Raw genomic sequence first — 16,764 nt, 5'->3', positions numbered from 1 at the left:
TTATTAGATTTTTTTTTCTTTTTCTTTTTGTCAGTCACGGAGCCTGAATTCTGGGCCTGGGTGCTGTCCCTCAGCTCTTCAGCTCAGGGCTAGCGCTCTACCACTTGAGCCAAAGCATCACATCTGGCTTTTTCTGCTTATGTGGTGCTGAAGAATCGAACCCAGGGCCTCATGCATGCAAGGCAAGCATTCTACAACCAAGCCACCTTCCCAGCCCCTCAATTTCTTGATTATAGCTATCCTAACTAGAGTGAGGTGGAATCTCAATGCTGTTTTGATTTACATTTCTTTTATGGCTAGAGAAGTTGAGCAATTCTTCATGTGTCTATTGGCCATTCTGATTTCCTCTTCAGAGAAGTCTCTTTTTAAGTCTTATTAATGGGGCGGTTGTTCCTTTGAGGATTGGTTGTTGGGGGATTTAATTTTTTGAGTTCTAAGTACATTTCAGATATGAGGCCCTTGTCTGTTGTTAGCTAGTGAAGATCTTCTCCTAGTCTGTGGGCTTTTTGTTGAGCTTGTTAGCTATGTCCTTTGCTATGCAGAAGCTCTGCAGTTTAATGCAATCCCACTTGACAATGATCATTTTTAAAATTAGGTTTTTGATGGCTCATGTCTGTAATCATAGCTACTCAGGAGGTTATTTGAAAATTGTTGTTCAAAGCCAGCCAGGGCAGGAGAGTTCATGAGACTATCTCCAATTAAGCACCCCCCAAAAAAATTTAAAAAAGGAAAACCCCACCAAAACAAACAAACAAACAAACCCTGGAAGCAGAGCTGTGGCTCAAGTGGTAGAGCAATAACATTGAGCAACACAGCTCAGGAACAGTGCTTAGGCCCTGAGTTCAAGACCTAGGACAGTACTGAGTGTGCTAGAGGTTTTAGCACTGACTGAGGGCTGCCTACCAGTCCAGGGGCAAATCTAGTACCACTGTCAGCACTGAGACTTACATCACCTCTTGTGTGTCTTACTGCATTGAAGGGATTAATTGTGATTTTTATTTAGTAATTTGGATTATGACTAAAGCTGTCTGATTGGTTGTTCTAGTTGTGACTTCTTTTTGGCTTCAGGCAGAAGCTGATTTACTAGGCTGTGTGAAAGACCATCGAATGATGTCACCGTGCTGTATTTCTTCCGGTTCGGCTTATCCTTTGGCATCTAAAGGGCCTCATTATGTTAGAGTCAGATGGATTTTGGAATATATTTCCTCTAGGTAACATCTATCATGTCATCTTTCAATAGGGGCACCAATCCTATCATTTAATTCTTCATTAGCAACTTTAGGCATTAGTTTCAGTTAGTTCTCCAGAGTTACTTAAAGGGGATGAACATGGAGACACTTATTTTTAGAAATCACTGGAGATATTTGGAAACAGTGGCAGTGATAATAAGCCTCTGGTATGATCAGACAGATTTTCTTTGAGATCTAACTTTGCATCTATCATTTTCTTAATTTCTCTTATCTGTGGCCCCTGGTCTTAAAACAGTTAAGATACCAATCATCCTTGTGAGGCTTCATGAGCTAGCCTGTTCAACATAAAATGCCAACTGCAGTGTTTCTGGATGCCCTCCTGAGGACCCTGCTCCATCATCACCAACAGTCCTTTACTGTTCCCACTTTTGAAAAATCTCTCCACCAGCAGAAGGCTGAAAATAATGCAAGAAAAGGCTTACATTCCTCTAAACTCAGCAACCAGAAAAGGTTGTCCACTCTTTCCAATTCTCTTCAATTTAGTATTAGAATGACTAGATGCAAACATAAAAGGGATCCAAACAGGGAAAGATGAAGTAAAACTCTTCTTTGCAGATGATGACATGATCTTATATTTAAAGAACCCCATGGACTACACTCTCAAGTTACTTGAGCTGATCTGATTGGCAAAGTAGCAGTGTATAAAATTAACCCTCAAAAATCAATGACTTGGGCTGGGAAGGTGGCTCAGTGGTACAATGCTTGCCTTGCATGCATGAGGCCTGGGTTTGATTCTTCAGCACCACATAAGCGGAAAAAGTTGGAAGTGGCCTTGTGGCTCAAGTGGTAGAGTGCTAGCCTTGAGCTGAAGAGCTGAGGGACAGCACCCAAGCCCAGAGTTCAGGCTCCACGACCAGCAAAAAAACAAAAAGAAAAAAATATCAATGGCTTTTCTTTATTCCAACAATGAGAAAGAGCCTGGCTGAAATCAGGAAAGCAACTCCTTTCATAATAGCCCCACAAAAAATAAAATACCTAGGAGTTAAATTAACTAAAGACGTGAAGGACCTCTATGATGAAAACTTTAAAACCTGAAAAAGGAAATTAAAGAAGAACTAAGGAAATAGAAAAACCTCTCATGCTCCTGGATTGGGAGGATTAACATTGTGGAAGATTAACATACTTTCAAAGGCTATCTACAAATTCAATGCAATACCTATCAATATTCCAACCTCATTCTTCAAGGAAATAGAAGAAGCAGCCCCAAAATTCATATGGAACAATAAAAGACCCCAAATAGTAAAAACAATCCTTAGCAGAAAGAACAGTGCTGGAGGAATAGCAATACCAAACTTCAAACTCTACTACAAAGCCATAGTAACCAAAACAGCTTGGTACTGGCACAAGAACAGACCTGAGGACCAATGGAATAGATCTGAAGACCTAGAAATGAACCCACAGACCTATAGTCACCTAATTTTCGATAAGGGAGCTAAAAAATAGAATGGAAAAAAGACAGCCTCTTCAGTAAATGATGCTGGTAAAATTGGTTAACTACTTGTAGAAAACTAAAGCTAGATCCTTATATATCACCCTGCACCAGAATCAACTCCAAATGGATCAAAGACCTTGGAGTTAAAACAGACACTCTGAAAACATTACAGGATGGAATAGGAGAAACCCTAGGTTTCCTTGGCACAGGCTGAAATTTTCTGAATAGAGACTCGGAAACACAACAAATCAAAGAAAGGTTGGACAAATGGGATTACATGAAATTGCAGAGCTTCTGCATGGCAAAGGACATAGCTATCAAGATCAATAGAAAGCCCACCGACTGGGAGAAGATCTTCACTAGCCATACAACGGACAAGGGTCTCATATCTAAAATATACCTGGAACTCAAAAAATTAAATCCCCCAACAACAAATCCTCAAAGAAACAACTGCCCAATAAATAAGTGGGCTAAAGACTTAAAGAGAAATTTCTCTGAAGAGGAAAGAAGGATCAGCAATAGACACATGAAGAAATGCTCAACCTCCCTAGCCATAAAAGAAATGCAAATCAAAACAACATCGAGATACCACCTTACCCCAGTTAGAATGGCAAAAATCAAGAACTCTAATAACAACAGATGCTGGAGGGGATGTGGACAGAAGGGAACCTTACTTCATTGTTGGTGGGAGTGTAAACGTGTTCAACCACTTTGGAAAGTAGTATGGAGGTTCCTCAAAAGACTCCACATAGAGCTCCCTTATGAGCCAGCAATCCCATTTTTGGCCCCATACCCAAATGATCACAAAGAAGACCACACTAAAGCTACCAGCACAACTATGTTTATCACAGCACTATTCACCATAAGGTGCCCCTCAGTAGATGAATGGATCAAGAAAATGTGATATATACATATATATATATACATATATATATATATGTATGTATGTATATGAATTCTGTGCCTCCATCAGAAAGAATGACACCACCCCATTTGTTAGGAAATGGAAAAACTTGTAAAAAATTATATGAAATGAAGTAAGCCAGGCCCAAAGAAACATAGGTCCCATGATTTCCCTTATTTGCAATAACTAGTACATGAGTAGGACAAGTTGAAAAGGTCAAAAGCTATGTACATATGACCATATAAGCTGATGCTAAGCAAAATGAACCCCAAGATAGGGACACGTGGTTTTATCTTTGTTACTGTTGTTTTTAATGTATATATAATGTTCTATGTGATTTTTTTGTTTCTTTTGTATGTTCTTTCTCCATGGTATAACCCCTGTTTTCATTGTATTTGATTCTGGTGTCCTGCATCTTGTATATACATTTTTTCTAATTTGGGGAGGGGAAGGGAAATAACAAAATGCTGAAATCAGGATAGAGGTTGATCCATTGTACAATGAGATATATGTTGAAAATGAACTTTACAACTTTGGGGGTAGGAGGGAGGAGTTGGGGAGGTGGGGAAGGAAGGGATGGTAGGGGAAAACAAAGGATGCGGTAATAGAAAACAAAGGATGCTCAATAGAAAATGATACTGTTACCTGTAACAGTATCTTTACAATACTGTACATGACCTGTACAGTATCTTTACAATAAAAAAAGAAAAGCTTATACTTCTTTGGTCACTGCACTTATTTAGGGCTAAGTTAATGTCATTCTGGATGTTTCTCTTTTTTTTGGTGCCCTATAATTCTCTCTTTAAGTAAGAAGCATCATGTTTCAATATAGCTGCCAAAGAACAATGTTCTTACCTTTTTTTTTGGTAGGTTGTGGGGCCTGAACTCTGGCCTGGGCTCTGTCCCTCAGCTCTTCAGCTCAAGGCTAGCACTCTACCACTTGAACCACAGCACCACTTCCAACTTCTTCTGCTTATGTGGTGCTGAAGAATCAAATCCAGGGCCTCATGCATGCAAGGCAAGCATTTTGCCACTGAGACACCTTCCCAGCCCTGTTCTTTCCATTCATCAGCTCTGAAGATATCTCCCTAGCATCATGAGAGCTTGAAGAGGTACCTTATTGAGAATGTAAATAAAGGGATGAGTTTTTAATTCAAGCTTGTGCTGGCTCTCTTTCAGAAATGCAAATTTTTGACCTTCATTGCACATGAAGTCATTGTTTATAATTGGATCAACTGTCATCTATACCTATTTAATGTTTGCTATAGATTGCTTTCCTATGGTTTTCTTTCATATAGTCTCCAAAAGAAGACAGGCATATTCTTTTCCTTGTTTTCTTTTTAACCTTGCCTGATTCTCCCTCTCTGAGGACTCTATTCCCTCATGGAAGGCTTTCAATAGATCTTAACAGACTTTGTTCCTGAGCAGAAGATATATATCAGGTTTTCCTTTCATTCCAGAGAGCTCTCACACATTTATTTGATCAATTTGATAATATGATTTTAAGTTCCATGTTCTATGACTTAATATATTAATGAAAAATCTTGCATATTTAATATATTTTCTAACTTAGAGTAATAACTAATAGTCATAAGAAAAGTAATAAATATATAATCCCCATGCTCTCTCACATGAATATACTAATCTCATTCAAAATCCCATTGAGATTGAAGACATTTTGTTATCTCTGATATTTGTCATTTCTCTCGCCTCAGAAGAAACAATTCTTTCTATCATGAAATATGAAATCTGCCTTATTTTTTTACTTCATATGCTAAAATTGTAGTGTGTGTGCTCTTTATTTAGTTTTGGTAATACTGAGGATTGAATTCAGGGCCTTGTGCTAACCAAGTGCTCTATGCTGGTAATATGTGATATATAATATGTGATAACTCCAGTAGTTTCACTTGCATCAAAGAAATACCGTGATGTTGGTCTTTTACATTTTAACCACCCTAATTAATGTGAAACAGAATATCTTTGTGTTTTAATTTGCATTTTTTCTGATGGCCCTTAAAACTGAGCATCTTTTCCCATGTTTTAAAGTTGTTTCTTGTGTTTTACAATTGTTTTAGAAATGCCTACATTAATTTCAATTTCTCTTTTCAATACTAATCTGTATGGAACTTGAAATAGGCTGAAAATAATTCTTGAGTAGTTGTGCATAATACAAACATTTACTCATTTGGTAGTATGTTCGTCTTTTAGCATTGTGACAAAATATCTGAAGGAGAGGGGCTACCTTTTTATAAGTCAGGTAATGAGTACATTTCTGCTTTTGGACAATGTCAACCTTCCTTTACTTTCCCCCCCTCCCATGGCAGTCCACAAGTTATATAGGTCATTTTCCACATAGTGTGGAAAATACTGAATAGCATATTGCATTTGCTCACTCTTCCTCCCTCCCTTTGCATTTTTTGTGGAAGGTATCACATTAGCATTAACACAGATTAAATATAAAATATGCCTATTATTTGCAGTCATAGTTACAGCTAGTAAAAGTATTTAGAGAAATGACAAAGTTAGGCTGTTAATTATGGAGAACTGGATCCAGGAAGACTCTCACCTTTCATTTGGTGCACGTAAGTTTTCACAGATAACATAAATCAGCGTGTGTTACTGCTAAGGTAATGAAAATGAATGTACTAAGACATGGAGAGACTTGAATGACAAGTAAGAAAAGTGTGCCTTTTCTTAAAGAGAAATGAATATTCTCATTGATTGTCAGCTAGCAAAGAGAAGTTCCAAAACAACTGCTCAGGCAAGGAGGCCTGATTGGGTGAAGATGGGAAGAGGTTAAATGATAAGAGTAGAATCAGTGTAAATGCTGAGGAACATTTCATGAAGAACATAACAGACTCCGCGCTCTCATTTTCAGCAAGGGCTGGTGCAGGAAATTACAGGCTGCCAGCATCATGATGTGCCTCACTGATCACCAATCCTAACTTAGCTTCTTACTATGTCTCTTTCCCAGACCAGAGTTGTGACCTAAAATAATTGTCGACTCAGGAGATTCTTCCCTTCAAAACTGAACAGCTTATCAACAGCAGCAAGAAAAACTGCAGGAAGGTAAGACTTCATCATGAACTCATACCCAAAGTTATCTTTTCCTCCTTAGTAAACATTCATGTGACTTTATGTTGTCATGGAATATGAAGGGAGCCATTGAGGTATAGCAGGAAAAGAGAAAGAGGTACTTAATCTCCCTTTTGGCCAGTTTGGTGCTGGCAGATATAAAAGTGACAGCATTAAAAACGTGGAAGAGGAGTATTCTGTATTCTTGGACTTTTTCTTCATACCTCTTTTTGTAATATCCATTCATGTTTGCTGACCTAAGGAGAAATTTGCTGCTTTCCTTAACAGAGGACACATGACAGGGTACAGGAAACTAAAATTTATAGATAAATGCATCACTACTTTGTTTGCTTTCCGAGTGGATGGGTGGGGTTGGGAGAGATGGGAGAAGATTATGGTGTGTGTGTGGGGGGGAGTACTGATCAAGATGATTTGTACTCATAACCTGACATGTTGAACTGATACCTTTTTGCACAACTACTTAAAGATAATACAAATTAAAAAACCCTCCAACAACAAAAAATCTAAATGTCTGTTTCCTTTGTATATCTCTCAGGGTTCTCAGCAGCTAATCTAAAATGGGATAATTAAAAAAACATATAATTACATGACAGTTTACCAACAGTTGTATGTTTGGATAAGTTATACGAGATGGTAACTATGTGCTCACTCCCATCTTGTAAAGTAGTAGTGAGGAGCTAAAAGTTGCCATGTTTTAAAAAACAACTAGAAGAAGTTTGTCAGGATTCAAAATTGATAAATCAATATTGTAGTTTTAGCTGTGATTGTAAAAGGGAACCAGGAAGGATTGATACCCTAAGTATCACAGTAACACTGTTACTTCTGCTCCTAACTAGGAAAAATTGAGAGGAGAGAGGGAGGGAAAGAAGAAAAGAGCAGAGAGAGAGAGAGAGAGAGAGAGAGAGAGAGACAGACAGACAGACAGACAGACAGACATAGACACACAGAGAGAGAGACAGAGACAGACAGAGAAAGACAGAGACAGAGAGAGACCCCCAAATTACTCTCCTCTAGGTCTTTAACCTTCTGTTAATATGTCTCTCTGATTAAACACAACTAGGAGTCAGATTAAAGAGATACTTCAATTATATATAAAGATATCACCTTCTAGGATTCAAAGGAGGAGAAAGAAGGGTGGACAAATAATAGTAAATGGAAAAAAATTCTACAGCATTTTCACACTTTGTAGTTCCTGGGATTTTATCTCAGATATAAGGAATCTATTCCTCAAGTTTTTTTTTGACTGTTTATGTTTTTTTTTACCTCTCCATGTAGTGTTTCATCTTTCAGATGATACTATTTTTATCACGATAAGTAACTTAAAAATTACATGGTAGAAAATGTCAAAAATGAACTTTACAACTTTGGTGGGGGGGGGGAGGAGGGTTGGGTGGGGGGGTGGGAGTAGGATGGGAAGGGGAAACAAAGGAGGAGGCTACAATGCTTGGTAAGAAATGTATTCATTATCTTGCCCATGTAATTGTAACCCCTCTGTACAGTATTTTCACAATAAAAAACAAAACAAAACAATGCTTGATAGGAAATGTACTCATTACCTTATTCATGTAATTGAAATCCCTCTGTACAGTATCTTTACAATAAAAATATATATTAAAAGTAAAAAAAAAGAAAATGGAGTGTGCATCTATTTATAAGTATTTTAACATTATTTTATGTTATAATAGTAACTTAAGAAAGTGTATTCGACCTGGACTGGTGATTTCCAGATGTCAGTTGCCATGGGTAGCACTTTCTAGTTCGTTATTCTTCATCCCTGGAGAGGTGTCATCTTCACAGTCCTCCATGGCTTCTGGACACACTACTAATCTAGCCTGGGTCCTATCAGCTAACCTAAAATGGAATAATTGAAAAACAATATTTACATGATAGTTTACCAACAGTAGTTTGTTTGGATAAGTTACATGAGGTGGTAAATAGGAACTCACTCCCATCTTGTAAAGTAGTAGTGAGGAGCTAAAAGTTGCCATGTTTAAACAAACAACTAGAAGAAGTTGTCAGGACTCAAAGTTGTTAAGGAAGGGCATCAACCATGAGTTGGTTGTATCATTTCTTCCTACCTTCCAGTTGACCAGTGCCATGAATAGAAAGGAAAATTTGGGCTAAGATCCTTGTTCTTTCTTCTGTTTTATAACTCTCAGTACTATGTAAGAAAAGTGGAGTATAGATTTTGGAGACGTTAACAGTATCTAGATCATGATTTCTTCTCATTTTTCTATAATGGAAAATTTTTTTGTAGCTCCCCACATAATGAACAGAGAATAGTAAAAAAAATCTAGGGCAGGGTGCCAGGAGACAAACATTAGCATTGGACTGACTCTTCACTGTGTGATAGTAGATATGATTTGTATTCATTAGGTCTCCAGATTTTTCTTGTGATAAATTAAGATCTTATGACAAATGGCATATGAGATATTTACGGTAGGGTTTTGTCTGTACCCCACATAATATGTACCAGATATTTCTCCTTCTGCCTCATGTGGTCATGACCTGGCTTAGGATAGTGAGTGGGAATGTAGGGATAGTAGAATATTCCTATGTCAATATAGGACCTGTGCTGCAATAGAGATAACCCACATTTGAAATGAAACAAGGACTGGGCTTGAAAGCGAATTCTGGGGCTCCCCAGATTTTGATATATTATTTAATCTCTCAAACCTCCTATTTCACTCTCCTGCAAAAATAAAGTGTTATAGTAGTTCTCATGTAGCAGGATGTCCCAAGGGTCAGAAACCATGAAGAGGCACTCATATCTAGTTTGTGCTCTCAGAGGTCCCAGTGGAACATTTCAGAGCATAGCTACACGCATCCCAGCCTGGGGAATGGAAATCACAACATTCAACAGAAATGACCAAGATTTTCTGCTAACAGGTAACAAGGGGATCATCTTACTGCGTTTGCTGAGTCTCATTATTGCCCTAGTTGGGCTGGCAGGAAACATAGTTGTGTTCTGGCTTCTGGGCTTTCCCATGCACAGCAACATTTTCTCCATGTACATCCTCAACCTGGCAGGGGCTGACTTCTTCTTCCTCTGCTGCCACATTTTAGGTTTCCTGGTGACACTCATCAGGTTCTTTGGTTCAGTAACTATTTCTATCCCAAGCTTCTTAACCACTGGAATGCTCTTTCACTATATCACAGGCCTGAGCATTCTCGGTTCCATTAGCACTGAGCGCCATCTTTGCATCTTATGCCCCATTTGGTATCGATTCAATTGCCCAAAGTACATGTCAACTGTATGTGCAATCTGCTCTGGGCCCTATCCCTGATGCTGAGCACTCTGGAAGGAACTCATTGTGGTTTCCTATTTAGGGGTGATGCAAGTAGGTGGTGCCAGATGTTTGCTTTCGCTTGTACTGCCTGGCTGATGTTTTTATGTGTGATTCTTTCTGAATCTAGCCTAGCCCTACTAGTCAGTATCTTCTGTAGCTCCAGGAGGAATATGCTAACCAGACTGTATGTCACCAACCTGCTCACAGTGTTGGTCTTTCTCCTCTGTGGAATGCCCTTAGGCATCTATCTACTGGTTTCTAGTTTTCTGGATTCAGAATTCAAACTCATTAAGTTGTTACCATCTCCAGGTTGTAATCGTGCTGTCCTGTGTTAACAGCTTTGCCAACCCTATCATTTACTTCTTATTTGGTTCCTTTAGACATCAGCTGTAGAAGCAGACCCTCAAGCTTCTCCAGAGGGCTCTACAGGACACTCCTGAGAGAGAATGTAGCGACAGCCTTCCTCAGGAGGCCCTTGAGATGTCAAGAAGCAATATGGAGTAATAATTGATGGCCCCTCTGTGGCTGGATAGATGTGGCTTGAAAGCCCTTTTCAATTAAGTAGTCTCCCTCCCTACCCTCCTTCCCTCCCTTCCTCCCTCCCTCCCTCCCTCTCTTCCTTTCTCCCTCCCTTTCTTCCTTCCTCCCTCCCTTCCTTCCTTCCTTCCTTCCTTCCTTCCTTCCTTCCTTCCTTCCTTCCTTCCTTCCTTCCTTCCTTCCTTCCTTCCTTCCTTCCCTCCTTCCTTCTTTCCTTCCTTTCTTTCTTTTCTCTGTCTTTCTTTCTTTTTCAGAGGTACTTGTTTAATAATTTTAAATTTCTTCACAAGGTAGTCAAAGAATTAAGTCTTTATGATATTGACTTTTTCTTTCTTTTGATTAAGACATTTATTTTGAAATAATTGTAAATTGGAATCCACTTTGAAGAAATGATACAGAGAAAAATTATGTACTCTGACTTCTTCAAATGGTAATCTGTTTGCAAAATGATAGTTCAATGTTATCGTCAAGATACAGATATTTGGCAGTCAAGATACAGATCAACTCATCACCACAATTGCTCATGTTCCAAATTTTCAACATAATTCACCCTCCTCCTTCCTGCTTAAGACTGTCCCTATCTCTTGACAACAACCAGGTTATTCTGCATTTCTGTAATTTGATCACTTCAAGAATAATTACATAGGGGCTGGGAAGATGGCTCAGTGGTAGAGCGCTTGCCTTGCATGCCTGAGGCTCTGGGTTCGATTCCTCAGCACCATATAAGAAAAAAGCCGGAAGTGGCGCTGTGGCTCAAGTGGTAGAGCGCTAGCCTTGAGCTGAAGAGCTGAGGGACAGCGCCCAGGCCCAGAGTTCAGGCCCCACGACCGGACCAAAAAAAAAAAAAAGAATAATTATATAGACCGAATCATGAAGTATGTTACATTTTATGGTTGACTTTTTCACTCAGTCATGTTTCTTGAGATTGTGACTGCATGAGTTAAGAAATGGTTTCTTTTGTAATGCTGAATACTCTGCCATATGGTTTATTTCTAGGAAATGACAAAAAATTTTCCAAAGTGTTTGTACCATCTCACATTTTTACTATTGATTTTTGTTTTTGTAATAATTTTTTAAATAAATATGTATTTATTTTTTATTGTAAAGATGGTGTACAGAGGAGTTTCAGTTACATAAGTTAGATAATGACTACATTTTTTGAAACAGTATTACCCCTTCCCTCACTTTCTCTAAGTTTTCCTTCAACCCCACCTCACAAGTTGTGTAGTTCATTTTCAGCATACTGTCTAGAGAGCATCACTGTGGCATTTGTTTAACCTTGTTAGCCCAGAAGCTATTTCTGTGCTCCCCTTTTCCCTACTCCAAACAGATAAACTTACATACAAGACAAGAGATACTGAAAACAAAACCAGTGACACAGGAGAAAACAAAAACAACAATGAAAAAAACCCGTCTTGGTTCCGTTTCTTGGAGTTTGTTTGGATAAATACCATTTTATATGGTCATATAAATAGTTTTTCCCAATCCTGATGGTGGGAATGTAAATTAGCAAATTCTGGAAACAATATGGAAGTTGTACAGATAATTAAAAATAAACCAGTGATCTAGAAATCTCACTAAAGGTATATACCTAAAGGAAATGAAATTCATAAATTGAAGCAACATTTGAATCCACATACTTATTGCTGCTATCTACAACATCCAGGTAATGAAAACAACCTAACTGTTCACCAATTGATAAATGAGTAAGGGAGAGGGGTGGGATGAAGGGGAGGGAGGAGAGGAAGTAGGAGAAAATGCAGTCATAAAATTCAATGCACATCCTACAAAATTAAGAAAAGCGAGAGAAGGAGTTGAAAGGAATGGGGGAGGATGTTGAAAAGGGAGACACTCATCAAGATGCAGTTTTCATAAACTGCTTTGTTGAATGGTAGCTCCTTTACAACTACTCAAAATAATAAAATATATTAAAATATGACTATGTATGAATATTGTATGTGTGTATTCATATATACACATATACTCACAAATGTACATGTATACATATACACATATATAAGCATATAAACATATATACACATATGTGTATGTATATATAAACTATTGAGTCATAAAAGGAATGAAATCTTGTCTTTTTTTTTTTGCCAGTCCTGGGGCTTGAACTCAGGGCCTGGGCACTGTCCCTGAGCTTCTTTTGCTCAAGACTAGCATTCCACCACTTGAGCCACAGCTCCATTTCAGACTTTTTCCGTTTATGTTGTACTGAGGAATTGAACCTAGGGCTTCATGCATACTAGGGAAGCACTCTACTCTAAGCCACATTCCAAGACCAAATCCTGTCACTGAAAAAAATACGGTATAACTTGGGATTATTATGTGAAGTGCAATAATCCTGGCATAGAAAGACAACAGTGGATGATCTCATTCACATATGAAATGTCAAACAGTTGGTCTCATCAAAGTTGAAAAGAGAAAAACTGATGATCAGAGACTGGGGAAAGTATATGGAGGGAGGAATTAGAAAAGGTTGGTCAAACCATACTAAGTTATCACTAGATAGGTGTGAGAAGTTCTGGTGTATGATTTCATATTACATGTCACAAAGTTAAAGTATTTTAAAACTTTTCACTCTAAGGAAGTAATAAGATGAGTCTGATAAGTTTAGCCTAATTTAAACATTGTACAAGTAACCTGGTATCCAAACATCACATAGTACTCCAAAAGTATGTATACTTTCTATGCTTTAGTTAAAATGAATATAAAATTGATAATACAAATTAAAGATGGTTATGCATAAGTTTTAGGTGTACAGTAATCAGTTTTGTGAAATGAATATATCTATGTGACTCAAAATCCAATTATGATACAAAACAAGCACATGCCTGTTTTGAGATTGTCATGACCGTGGTACTAGTCTGGTGTAGGTAACTCTGGGGCTGAGCTGTGAGACCCAGAAAGGATTAAGAGGTTGGAATGCTGCTTCCATAGTACTCAGAAGGCTAAGACTGGACCCTGGGAAGGTCAGGCAAGGCAAGGCAAAAATGAATGTGTAAGTTACTACCCTAAGTTTGTTTAAGTTAGAGCTGTTTGGACCCTAAAAGCTTGAAACCTTAGTAATAAGATGAATGTTTATGTTACAGTAAGATGTTTACTGCTTCCCTCTGCTCCTTAATGATGAGGAAGTCAGTTATCACTAAGTATTCAAACTACACCTCATGTTAATGATTGTAACCACAAGAAAGATTGATAACCAGCTTTCTACAGGTACCTATAGTGACCTCCCCTGTGCTGAACTAAACAAATAAACATGCTTATGAGAGCTCAGGGTTCAGAAGCTGGTGGATGCTGAACCTTTTGGTTCCCTGCTCTTTCCCTCTCCGTGTCTTTTCTTGTTTCTTTGAGGTATCCCATCCTGTTGTCCCACGTTGAGATTAGCAACAGGTCAGACAGTGAAGACAAGTCCAGAAGGCTTCTATATGGAAAACGATTTCTGATTCTTTTTTCTCAAAGATGCATGTAGATGTATTTAGTTGTGAAGCGATATGACAGGCAGATGAGCCATAGGCAGTCAAGAAGAAGTGTTCTTGTCTGTCCTGTCAAGTACTTGTGTGTATATACCATTCTTATAATGCATGTTCCCCTTGTTTGCTCTACAAAATTAAATTACTATTATGATTCCGGTAACAGAAATTTCTGTTACTATGAAAATGCTCCTAGACTTACTGGATTTTGAGTCCTGCCTGTGGGTGCAGTTCTGAAACAAATGATTTCATGAGCTTTAAATGATCATAAGGCTGGATATTCAGAACAATTCTTTCTAAAGTCATATATATATTTGAATAATCAAATGTACATATTAAAATAATCTTCAACAAGGATATCAATTCATTCAGTCTTTTACACAGTTCCCTCTGAGTCTGGAGAGTCTTATCAACAAATGATATTGAGGAAATGACACAATCAAAAAACAATTCAAAGCAAGAAAGTTTAACCTTATATCACATAAAAATTATCTTAAAATAATGTTAAGACCTAAATAAAATACCTAAAGTTTGAAACTCTAAGAAAACAAAATGGGTTGGATTTATGGCTCAGCTGGTAGAGGGCTAGCTAGTGTGTAAAAGAGGCTGCAGGTACTGTGTTTGAGTCCCAGTCTTGGATTTAGAATAAAAGGAAACAACAATAACAGTAATAAAAACAAAAACAAAAGAAAATGTTTGCTACATTGGACTTGGCCAAAATTTCTGTACGGAAACTATAGGAAACACAATGTAATATGAAGAACTGGAGACTATAAGAAACTAACTTTTTGTTTTGCATCAAAGGACATAGTCAATACAAGAAGTCAGTCTGTGACATTGAAAAATATGTTGTAAATCATGTATCAGGTGTAAACTTTATATCCAGAATATATAAAAAATCTTAAAATTTAAAACTAAAAATATATTAAAAATCAAAATATTAAATTAAAATGAACTGAGGACTGGATCAGAAAACAAGACCCATCCATCTGTTGCCTTCAGGAGACCCACCTCTCAGCCAAACATACAAACAAACTCAGAGTGAAGGGGTGGAAAAGGATCTACCAATCAAATTCCCCCAATAAGAAAGCAGGTGTAGCTATCCTGATATCTGACAAAATAAACTTTTCATTAAAATCAGTACAGAAAGACAAGGACGGACACTACATATTAATAAAGGGAACAATCCAAGAGGAGGATATAACCATCATCAACTTATATGCCCCAAATATCGGTGCACCCAGATATGTTAAACAAATGCTCTCAAACTTACAGAATAAAATAGATCCCAATACGATAATACTAGGAGACTTTAACACGCCACTCTCACCAAAGGACAGGTCTACCAACCAGAGGATTGGCAAAGAAGCTACCGAATTAAGTGAGGCCATACTTCAAGTGGAATTAACTGACATCTACCGAGTATTTCACCCTAAAACAACACAGTACACATTCTTCTCAGCAGCTCATGGAACTTTCTCCAAAATAGACCATATCATAGTTCATTCAAGGAACTTAAGCAAATACAAAGGGATCGACATAATCCCCTGTATCCTATCTGACCACAGTGGAATCAAGCTAGCTCTCAATAACAAAGCATACCGCAGAAATTTCTCTAATACATGGAAATTGAACAGCACACTCCTTAACAAGGCCTGGGTAACAGAAGAGATCAGAGAAGAAATAAAGCATTTCCTAGAACTCAATGAAAATGAAAACACCTCACAAAGAAACTTGTGGGACACAGCAAAAGCAGTCCTGAGGGGCAAATTTATTGCCCTCAGTGCCCACATCAAGAGAATGGAGACAGACCAAGTAAATAATCTCATGTTGCAACTAAAACAGCTAGAAAAACAAGAAAAAATGGGACCTAAAGCTACTAGACGAAGCCAGATAACCAAATTGAGAGCAGAGATTAACCAATTAGAAAATCAGAAAACCATAACCAAAATAAACCAAACAAAAAGCTGGTTCTTTGAAAAAATAAACAAAATTGATGGCCCGTTGGCAAGATTAATTAAAAAAAGAAGAGAGGAAACCCATATTAATAGGAGTAGGGATGCCACGGGAAACATCACAACACGTACCCAAGATATCCAAACAATTCTAACAGACTACTTTCAAAAGCTATACTCTCTAAAGGAAGAAAATCTGGCGGAAATGGATGCATTTTTAGAGAAATACAAGTTACCCAAACTGAGCAAAGAAGAAGTTAACCAATTAAATAAGCCAATATCCTATAATGAGATACAGGAAGCTATCAAAAGTCTTCCAACAAAAAAAAGCCCAGGACCAGATGGATTCACAGCAGAATTCTATAAGACCTTTAAAGAAGAACTAATACCCATACTCCTCAAGCTCTTCAGAGAAACAGAAGGAGGGAGCTATCCCAAACTCATTCTACGAAGCCAATATCACACTCATCCCCAAACCAGGCAAAGACCCAACCAAAAAGGAGAATTACAGGCCAATTTCCTTGATGAACACAGATGCAAAGATCCTTAACAAGATTCTAGCTAACAGAATCCAGAAACACATAAAAAAAATAATACACTATGATCAGGTAGGCTTCATCCCAGAGACACAGGGATGGTTTAACATACGTAAGTCAATAAATGTAATCCAGCATATCAACAGAGCCAAGGTCAAGAATCACATGATTATCGCCACAGATGCAGAAAAGGCCTTTGATAAAATTCAACATTCATTCATGCTAAAAGCTCTGGAGAAAATAGGAATAGAAGGAACATTTCTAAAAACAATAAAAGCCATT

The 16,764-nt window shown here is 37.8% G+C and overlaps 1 pseudogene; it reads left to right on the top strand.

Annotated features, from left to right (window-relative positions):
• Positions 1 to 9,414: 9,414 nt before the first annotated feature.
• On the top strand, positions 9,415 to 10,476 carry LOC122117879 (annotated as a pseudogene).
• Positions 10,477 to 16,764: the final 6,288 nt, after the last annotated feature.

Source organism: Dipodomys spectabilis, unplaced genomic scaffold (genome assembly GCF_019054845.1).
Source record: "Dipodomys spectabilis isolate Male_0828 unplaced genomic scaffold, ASM1905484v1 ptg000145l, whole genome shotgun sequence".
Classification (NCBI taxonomy): Eukaryota; Metazoa; Chordata; class Mammalia; order Rodentia; family Heteromyidae; genus Dipodomys; species Dipodomys spectabilis.
The sequence above is the reverse complement of the archived record's forward strand: the minus strand, read 5'-3'. Positions and strand labels throughout refer to the sequence as shown.